Source organism: Choloepus didactylus, chromosome 23, assembly GCF_015220235.1.
Source record: "Choloepus didactylus isolate mChoDid1 chromosome 23, mChoDid1.pri, whole genome shotgun sequence".
Classification (NCBI taxonomy): Eukaryota; Metazoa; Chordata; class Mammalia; order Pilosa; family Megalonychidae; genus Choloepus; species Choloepus didactylus.
Window position 1 is genome coordinate 28,338,707 of NC_051329.1, and position 11,021 is coordinate 28,349,727.

An 11,021-nucleotide genomic window follows, 5' to 3' on the forward strand; every position below is an offset into this window, starting at 1 on the left:
GAATGTTCTCACGAGGTACGATAACTGGCTTCCAACAGAATGAGTAATCCAGGAGAGCAGAAAGCCTTAATGCCTTTTTTGACCAATCTCAGAAGTCACACTCTGTCATTTCTGCAATATCTTATTTGTTGCATAGGTCAACCCTATTCATGGTGGACCTTCCTATATTGATGACACAGGGCATGAATATCAGGAAGAGGGGATCACTGAAGCCGGCTACCACATCACTGGATGTTTTCTGGGTGAGTGATTGAGGACACAGTCGAGAGCCATGGGGAATTAGTCTGGGAGCCTCCTGCTCTGGGTTAGATCTTATTGGCTACACCTCAGCATCCTTCCTGACACTGTGCTCCACATCCTGGCCCACTGCAGGCCCTCAGCAAAAGTTTGCTCAACAAGGGAGCTGGAGGCAGCCTCCTTTGCAGATGGGAGAAGACCTGGGCTCTCTGGCCTGGCATTGGAGGCCCTGGATGCTCTGATGTCTCCAAGCCCATTCAAATGCCTCCTGACCCCTCCAGCTATATATATGGGGCTGCTCCTGTCCCTGAGCCTTCTGGAACCTTCCAGTCTCTAGTCCTGTTTCTGCCTCCTCCTGACATGTCCCTTCTCGTATTCTCTAAACACTGCAGCACCCCACCAGGGTATTCTCTGAAATACTGGTTGGGCATTTCTCTTTGTGGTTTGAGCTTTCTTCATGGAGGAACCTCATCTGTGCAGTCTTATGCAGGAGCCCAATGGACCAGGGCAAGGCCTAGGGCCCCCTCATCACTGGGGTACCTCTGCTAGATCTCCCAGGAACCCTGTTTGAAAACCACGTATCTAGGTCAATCCTCATTTTACATTTGACTAAACAGAAGCCCAAAGAGGAGGAGGAGCCAAGAAGACCTTGTGCAAAGAGGGAGTAGCAGGGCTAGGACACCATCTCCTAATTCCACTTCCCACTCTGCTGTAAAGAACAGAGCTGGGGCATGAAGTCTCAGGGTTGGGGGATGCAGGCTCAGGGAGGATTTGCCAAAAGAAGGCTCTAGCTTGGCATTCCCCAGCTATTAGCAAAACTTTTTTTTTTTTTCAGGGTAAAGGCATTGCAGATATTTTGCCAAGAGGAAGTCTAGAAAGATGTGCAGTGAGAGGTCTTTATGTGTGTTTGAAGCTTTCTGCTTTTAAACTGTCTCTTTGCACTTCTGAGAGGTGGGTACGATGGTGTTAGACCAAAGCCTCTAAGAAGTGACACAAAGATGGGAATAAATGGCAAGGATTCATAAGGGGAAATGTCTGTGAAAAAAAACGGGAAAGGAGTGGAGAGCTGTCAGATGGTGTTCTAGTTTGCTAATGCTGCCGGAATGCAAAACGCCAGAAATCCACTGGCTTTTATGAAAAGGGGGTTATTTGGTTACACAGTTACAGTCTTAAGGCCATAAATTGTCCAACAACAAAGTACCTTCACTGAAGGATGGCCAATGGTGTCTGGAAAACTTCTGCTAGCTGGGAAGGCACGTGGCTGACGTCTGCTCCAGAGTTCTGGTTTCAAATGGCTTTCTCCCAGGACATTCCTCCCCAGGCTTCAGCTCCTCAAAAATGTCACTCTTAGTTGCTCTTGGGGCATTTGTCCTCTCTTAGCTTCTCTGGAGCAAAAGTCTGCTTTAAGTGGCCGTCTCCAAAATGTCTCTGTAAGCTGCAGCTACTCTCTCAGCTCCTGTGCGTTCTTCAAAGTGTCCCTCTTGGCTGTAGCAAGATTGCTCCTTCTGTTTGAGCTTATATAGTGCTCTAGTAAACTAATCAAGGCCCAAGCTGAGTGGGTGGGGCAACACCTCCATGGAAATTATCTAAATAGAGTTATCATCTACAGTTGGGTGGGTCGCATCTCCATGGAAACACTCAATCAAAGACTTACAATCTAATCGACACTAATAAGTCTGCCCCCACAAGATTACATCAAAGAACGTGGCGTTTTGGGGTACATAATACACCCAAACCGGCACGAACAAGTGAGCATGTAGTTTAAAAAACTTTTCTTAGCGTTACAGTTCTAAGTAAGATGGAGTAATCATACCCTGTCAGTCCCTATGAATGCAGCTAAAACCCCTGGAAAGAGTGCGTGAAGTGGCTATCTGAGGCCTGAAAAATAAGTGGTAGCAGGTAGATTGGGGAAGGAAACGAGAACTTCAGGTATACACAATCGGGTGATGAGATTCCTGTTTTGTTTTTACTCCCTTATCTCCCAGTCTAGTTTCACAGGCTGCATGAATTCTGGAACTGAGTACTGGGTGTGGAAAGAGCACCAAGGGAAGTCCTGTCTTTCTGGTCTGGGGAGAAGGAAAGGTTGTGGAGGGATGGCCTACAGACACAGAAAGTGGGGGAAATCCCTTTATTTTTTCTTTTCACTTCTGGCCGGCCCCAGGCAAGCCCCACACTGAAGTTGAAACTAACAGTGGCAGTGGCAGCTGGGAAAGCACCTAAAACACTGAGAGAGGGGAATCCTGTTTGATCAAAGGAATTGTGGTCTGAAGATCAGAGGGAGGGGAAATCTCCATTGCTTTTTTTCTCTCTCTTCCTCCTTCCACTTGGCCCCAGAAAAGATGCAGTCACAGAAGGCAGAGCAGGGAGACTTCCTTCTGTACCCCCACTTTCTAACTAGAAGCCCAGGAAAAGGGTGTCTTGAAAACTGTGGTGTGGAGATCGTGGAGAGGGAGCTTGAGAACTGAATCCCATAAAGTTGCATATGAACTCTGCGTTCACATGCATGGATCTTACCCTGAGGAACATCTCAATGACTTTGAGAACTGAACTATTAGATAGACCATCTGGGTTTCCGACTGGCCTCTGGGTGACACAAGCTCAGGACAGATCTGAATTATACTGCAAAGGCTTTGAAAACTGAACTGATAGTGGAACTACAGTCTACAGAAGTGGGCCCACCTATGTGTGTGTGGAAAGGGCAGGTTCACCCCTGTGTTTGGAGAGGGCAGGCCCTCTGCCCTGGTGCTTGGAGTGGGTAGGTTTTCCACCCTGTTGTCCAGGGAGAGTGCTGCCACCCCAATGCTCAGAGATGGTGGGGCTTGTGCCCCAGTGTTTTGATTTGCTAAAGCTGCCAGAATGCAATATACCAGAAATGGGTTGGCTTTTACAATGGGGATTTATCAACTCAAAATTTACAGTTCTTAGGCCATGAAAATGATTAATTCAAGGCATCAACAGGACAACACCTGGTCCAAAAATAGGCTGCAGGCACCAAGGACACCTCTGTCACATGGGAAGGCACATGGCTGGCATCTGATGGTCCTTCACTCCTAGGTTTCATTGCTTTCAGCTTCTGGCTTCAGTGGCTTCCTCTCTGAGCTCCTGTCAGTTCTCTCTTAGTTTCTCCAGGGCTTTTCTCTATGAGCTTCCTGGGCCTCCTCCTGTGGGTCCTTTACCCTCTCATAAAGGACTCCAACAAGGGGATTCAAACCCACCTTGAATGGAGTGGATCACATCTCAATTGAAATAACCTAATCAAAAGGTCTACCTAAAATAGGACCCACAGGAATGGATTAAAGGAAAATGGCCGTTTCTTTTACCAACATACCCAACATTCATGTAGAACGTGGTCACCACCCCAGTTCTTGGAAAGGGTGGGGCCTATGTTCCGGCATTTGCAAAGAGACTGGCTGCCATCCTGATGCTTAGAAAGGGTAGAGCCTTCACCCCAGTTTTTGGGGAGAGCATGGCTGGCGCCCAAGTGCTTGGAAGCCATGGGGCTACTGCTCCATCAGGGCCAGACAACAAAACCTCAACCCCAGATAACTTTCTGATCTTGAAATCTAATGGAGTCTGTCCTGCTGCATTTCAGAATTGTTTGGGACCCATCACCCTGTTTTCCTGACAGTTTCTCCCTTCTGGAATGGGAATGTCTACCCTAAGCCTGCCCCTCCATTGTATGTCGGAAGTAGATAATTCATTTTCTCAATTTCACAGGTCCACAGAGGGGAATTGTGCACCAGGACAGACAACACCCACAACCAGTTTGGGTGAGAATTTGTACTTAGCTTTGTTACTTAAGGCTTTGGAGATGTCGTGATGGAATGAATGCATCTTGCATGTGGAAAGGACATGTCTTTTGGAGGTCTAGAGAGCAGACTCTGGTGGTTTGCGGCTCTGTGCCCTGGAAAAACATGTTCTTAAACTTAATTCCATCTTGTGGGTATGAACCCACTATAAATGGGATCTTTTGGTGAGGTTACTTCAGTTAAGGTGTGGCCCAACCCAGCTAGGATGGGTCTTAATCCTACTACTGGAGTCTTTTATAAGCAGAATGAAATTCAGATCGGTAGAGAAAGCCCCAGGGGGAGCAGCCAGAAGCTGAACTTCAAGGGAACGTAGAAGAGAAGGGAGAGGCCAGGAGAGGCCGCCATGTGCATTGTCATGTGACAGAGGAGCCCAGGAACAAGGAACAGTGGCAGCCAGCCCCAGAAGGCATCTCTGGGAAGAAAGCATTGCCTTGATGATGCCTTGATTTGGACTTTCTCTTAGCCTCAAAACAGAGCCAACAAATCCCCATTGTTTAAGCCAACCCATTGTATGGTATTTGCTTGAGTAGCCAAGGAAACTAAAACAACACACTTTTATCAAAGAAGATATATGGAAAGCAAAAAAAAAAAAAAAAAAAAAAAAGTCAACATCATTAGTCATTAAGGAAATTCAAGTTAAAACCATAAGATATCAGTACATAGATAGCAGAATGACTAAAATAAAAAAATATTGGCAGTACCAAATACTGGTGAGGATGCATAGAAATTGGTTCTCTTACATTGCTAATGAGAATGCAAACTGTACGGCCATTCTGGAAAAGTTAGGCCTTTTCTTTTTTTTTTTAAATTCAATTTTATTGAGATATTTTCACATACCATGCAGTCATACAAAGCATACATTCAGCTGTTCACAGTACCATTATATAGTTGTGTGTTCATCACCAAAATTAATTTTTGAACATTTTCATTACCACACACACAAAAATAATAAGAATAAAACTTGAAGTGGAAAAGAACAATTGTAAAAAAGAACACTGGGTGCCTTTTTTTTTTTTTGCCCCCATTTTTCTACTCATCCATCCATACACCGGACAAAGGGGAGTGTGGTCCTTATGGCTTTCCCAATCACATTGTCACCCCTCATAAGCTACATTTTTATACAATCGTCTTCAAGATTCATGGGTTCTGGGTTGTAGTTTGATAGTTTCAGGTATTTCCTGCTAGCTATTCCAATTCATTAGAACTTAAAAAGGGTTATCTATATTGTGCGTAAGAGTGCCCACCAGAGCAACCTCTTGGCTCCTTTTGGAATCTCTCTGCCACTAAAGCTTATTTCATTTCCTTTCATATTCCCCTTTTGGTCAAGATGTTCTCCATCCTATGATGCCAGGTCTAGATTCCTCCCCAGAAGTGATATTTTACATTGCCAGGGAGATTTACACCCCTGGGTGTCAGATCCCACATAGGGGGGAGGGCAGTGATTTCACCTGCCAAGTTGGCTTAGCTAGAGAGAGAGGGCCACATCTGAGCAACAAAGAGGCATTCGGGAGGAGGCTCTTAGGCACAATTATAGGGAGGCCTAGCCTCTCCTTTGCAGCAACAGACTTCCCAAGGGCAAGTCCATGGTAGAGGGCTCAGCCCATCAAACCACCAGACCCTATGTCTGTGAGCACATCAGCAACCATCGAGGTGGGGAAGCCCAACACCCCTGCATTCTCCACCAGCTCCTCAGGGGGGCTCTGCATATTTTTTTCATTGTTTTTGTCTTTTTCTTTTTTAACTCTTATTTTTAAATTAACTATTAACTATATCAAAAAATTTTTTTAAAAACATACAATAAAAAAACATTTCAAACAAACCATAACAAGGGAGTAAGAAAAAGACAACTAACCTAAAATAACTACTTTACTTCCAACATGTTCCTCCTCTACCCCAAGAAAATAACCTAATATAGCAACATTTTTGTGAACTTGTTCCTACCATACCTACCAGAAATTAACAAACCATAGTCATTCCTGGGCATTCCCAGAATGTTAAATTTACCCACTATTGCTTATCTGTTCTTATTGGGTTATCGTTCCCCATTCATTAATTGCTCTCTATCACTAGTTCCCCTACATTCTACATTAAAAAACATTTATTTTACATTTTTCAATGTTCACATTAGTGGTAGCATATAATATTTCTCTTTTTGTGCCTGGCTTATTTTGCTCAGCATTATGTCTTCAAGGTTCATCCATGTTGTCATATGTTTCACGACATCGTTTCTTCTTACTGCCATGAAGTATTCCATCGTGTGTATATACCACATTTTATTCACCCACTCAATGGTTGAAGGACATTTGTATTGTTTCCATCTCTTGGCAATTGTGAATAATGCTGCTATGAACATTGGCGTGCAGATATCTGTTCGTGTCACTGCTTCCAGATCTTCTGGGTATATACCGAGAAGTGCAATCGCTGGCTCAAAGGGTAACTCTATACCTAGTTTTCTAAGGAAATGCCATACCGACTTCCAGAGTGGCTGAACCATTATACAGTCCCACCAACAATGAATAAGAGTTCCAATTGCTCCACATTCTCTTCAGCATTTGTAGTTTCTTATTTGTTTAATGGCAGCCATTCTAATTGGTGTGAGATGGTATCTCATTGTGGTCTTAATTTGCATCTCTCTAATAGCTAGTGAAGCTGAACATTTTTTTCATGTGTTTCTTGGCCATTTGTATTTCCTCTTCAGAGAACTGTCTTTTCATATCTTTTGCCCATTTTATAATTGGGCTGTCTGTACTATTGTCATTGAGTTGTAGGATTTCTTTGTATATGCAAGATATCAGTCTTTTGTCAGATACATGGTTTCCAAAAATTTTTTCCCATTGAGTTGGCTGCCTCTTCACCTTTTTGACAAATTCTTTTGAGGTACAGCAATTTCTAAGCTTGAGGAGTCCCCATTTATCTGTTTTTTTTCTTTTGTTGCTTGTGCTTTGGGTGTAAGGTCTAGGAAGTGGCTGCCTAATAAAAGGTCTTGAAGATGTTTCCGTACATTATCTGCTAGGAGTTTTATGGTACTTTTATATTGAGGTCTTTGATCCATTTTGAGATAATTTTTGTGTAGGGAGTGAGGTAGGGGTCTTCTTTCATTCTTTTGGATATGGATATCCAACTCTCCCAGCCCCATTTATTGAAAAAGACTTATGTCCCAGTTCAGTGGCTTTGAGGGCCTTATCAAAGATCAGTCAATCATAGATCTGGGGGTCTATCTCCAAATTCTCAATTCCATTCCATTAATCAACATGTCTATCTTTGTGCCAGTACCATGCTGTTTTGACTACTGTGGCTTTATAATAAGCTTCAAAATCAGGGACTGTAAGTCCTCCCACTTCATTTTTCTTTTTTAGTGTTTTTAGCAATTCAAGGCATCTTCCCTGTCCAAATAAATTTGATAACTAGCTTTTCCAATGCTGCAAAGTAGGTTGGTGTAATTTTGATTGGGATTGCATTGAATCTGTAATGAGTTTGGGTAGAATTGACATCTTAATGACAGTTGGCCTTCCTATTCATGAACATGGAATATTTTTCCATCTTTTAAGGTCCCTTTTTCTTTCTTTTCGTGGAGTTATGTAGTTTTCTTTGTATAGGTCTTTTATATCTTTGGTTAAATTTATTCCTAGGTACTTGATCTTTTTAGTTGCTATTGAAAATGGTATCTTTTTCTTGAGTGTCCCTTCACTTTGTTCATTTCTAGCACATAGAAACATTACTGACTTATGTGCATTAATCTTGTATCCTGCTACTTTGCTAAATTTGTTTATTAGCTCTAGTAGCTGTATCATCAATTTCTCAGGGTTTTCCAGATATAAGATCGTATCATCTGCAAATAATAACAGTTTTACTTCTTCCTTCCCAATTTGGATGCCTTTTATTTCTTTGCCTTGCTGGATTGCCCTGGATAGCACTTCTAGCACAATTTTGAATAACAGTGGTGACAGCGGGCATCCTTGTCTCATTCCTGATCTTAGAGAGAAGGCTTTCAGACTCTCACTATTGAGTACTATGCTGGCTGTGGGTTTTTCATATATGCTCTTTATCATATTGAGGAAGTTTCCTCCAATTCCTACCTTTTGAAGTGTTATCAAAAAGGAATGTTGGATTTTGCTGAATGCTTTTTCAGCATCTATTGAGATGATCATTTGATTTTTCTCTTTTGATTTGTTAATGTGTTGTAATACATTGATTTTCTTATGTTGAACCACCCTTCCATGCCTGGAATGAACCCCACTTGGTCATGGTGTATGATATTTTTAATGTGACTTTGGATTTGATTTGCAAGTATTTTGTTGAGAATTTTTGCATCTATACTCATTAGGGTGATAGGCCTGTAGTTTTCCTTTTTCGTAGCATCTTTGCACGGTTTTGGTATTAGATTGATATTAGTTTCATAAAATGTGTTAGGTAGTATTCCATTTTCTTTGATGTTTTGAAAGAGTTTAAGTAAGATTGGTGTCAGTTCTTTTTAGAAAGTTTGTTAGAATTCCCCTGTGAAACCATCTGGCCCTGGGCATTTATTTGTGGGATTTTTTTTGATGACTGATTGGTTCTCTTTGCTTGTGATTGGTTGGTTAAGGTCTTCTATTTCTTCTCTGGTCACTCCAGGTTGTTCATATGTTTCCAGGAAATTGTCCATTTCCTCTACATTATCCAGTTTGTTGGCATACAGTTGTTCATAGTATCCTCTTAATAATTTTTTTAATTTCTTCAGGATCCACAGTAATGTCACCTTTCTAATTCATTATTTTGTTTACATGGTCATCTCTCTTTTTGATTTTGTCAGTCTACCTACAGGCCTGTCAATCTTGTTGATCTTCTCAAAGAACCAACTCTTGGTGTTATTTGTTTTCTCCTGTTTTTTGTTTTTGTTGTAGTTGTTGTTCTCTATGTCATTTATTTCTGCTTTAATCCTTGTTATTTCTTTTCTTCTACTTGGTTTAGGACTGGTTTGCTGTTCATTTTCTAGCTAATTCATTTGTGTTGTGCTACAAATTTCCCCCTCAGTACTGCTTTTGCTGCATCCCATAGGTTTTGATATGTTTTGTTCTCATTGTCATTCATCTGTATATATTTAGCAATTTCTCTTGCTATTTCTTCTTTAACCCACTGATTGTTTAGGAGTGTGTTGTTTAACCTCCAGGTATTTGTGAATTTTCTAAGTCTCTGATGGTTATTGACTTCTAATTGTATTCCATTGTGATCAGAGAATGTGCTTTGAATAATTTCAATTTTTAAAAAATTTATTGAGGCTTGTTTTATGTCCCAGCATATGATCTATTCTGGAGAAAGTTCCATGAGCACTAGAGAAGAATATGTATCCTGGTGATTTGGGATGTAATGTTCTATATATGTCTGTTAAATCCAATTCATTTATCAGATTGTTTAGGTTTTCAATTTCCTTATTGGTCCTCTGTCCTGGTTGATCTATCTATAGGAGAGAGTGATGGGTTGAAATCTCCCACAATTATTGTGGAAACATTAATTGCTTCCTTTAGTTTTGCCAGTGTTTGTCTCATGTATTTTGTGGCACCTTGATTGGGTGCATAAACATTTATGATTGTTATTCCTTCTTGTTGAATTGCCCCTTTTATTAGTATGTAGTGGCCTTCTTTGTCTCTCATAATATCCTTGCATTTAAAGTCTATTTTATCTGAGATTAATATTGCTGCACCTGCTTTCTTTTGGCTGTAGTTTGCATGAAATATTTTTTTCCATCCTTTCACTTTCAATTTCTTTGTGTCCCTGTGTCTAAGATGAGTCTCTTGTATGCAACATATTGATGGTTCATATTTTTTGATCCATTCTGCCAATCTATATCTTTTAATTGGGGAGTTTAATCCATTTACATTCAATTTTATTACTGTGAAGGCATTTCTTGAATCCCATCCTTTGGTTTATGTTTGTCAGATATATTTTTTCCCTCTCTCTCTTAATGTCCTTTAAAATACCCATACTGAATCTCTTTAGTACTGAACCTTTCTTCATCTCTCTCTCTCCTTTCTTTGTTTCTCTGTTGGTAAGGCTCCCTTTAGTGTCTCAAGTAGGGCAGAAATCTTGTTAGCAAATTCTCTCAGCATTTGTTTGCCTGTGAAAAATTTAAGCTCTCCCACAAATTTGAAGGAGAGCTTTGCTGGATAAAGAATTCTTGGTTGGCAAGTTTTCTCTCTCAGAATTTTAAATATGTCATGCCACTGCCTTCTCGCCTCCATGGTGGCCACTGAGTAGTCACTACTTACTTTTATGCTGTTTCCTTTGTAAGTGGTTGTTCCAGTTTGCTAATGCTTCACTGGAGGATGGCCAGTGGCATCCAGAAAACCTCTGTTAGGTGGGAAGGCATGTGGCTGGCGTCTGCTCCAAAGTTCTGGTTTCAAAATGGCTTTCTCCCAGGACATTCCTCTCTAGCAAGCTTGCTCCTCTTCAAAACATCACTCACAGCTGCACTCAGTTCCTTCTCTGAGTCAGCACGTTTATATGGCTCCACTGATCAAGTCCCACCCGCAATGGGTGGGGCCACGCCTCCATGGAAATATCCCATCAGTTATCATCTACAGTTGGGTGGGGCGCATCTCCATGCAAACAACCTAATCCAAACATTCCAACTTAATCCCCACTTTTATGTCTGCCCCACAAGATTGCATCAAAGAATATGGCTTTTTCTGGGGGACATAATACATTCAAACTGGCACACTGGGTATCTATGATTTGTGTATTTATGTTGTTCAGAAGGTTTGGGAAGTTTTCCCAACAATTTCTTTGAATACTTTTCCTAAACCTTTACCTTCTCTTCCCCTTCTGGAACACCACTGACTCTTATATTTGGACATTTTATATTATCTATCATATGCCTGAGGTCCATTTTGATTTTTTTGATTTTTTTCCTCATTCCGTCGTTCTTTCATTTTCTGTTCTGTCATCCTTGAGGTCACTGATTTGCTGTTCAGCTTCCTCTAGTCTTATACTATGAGTATC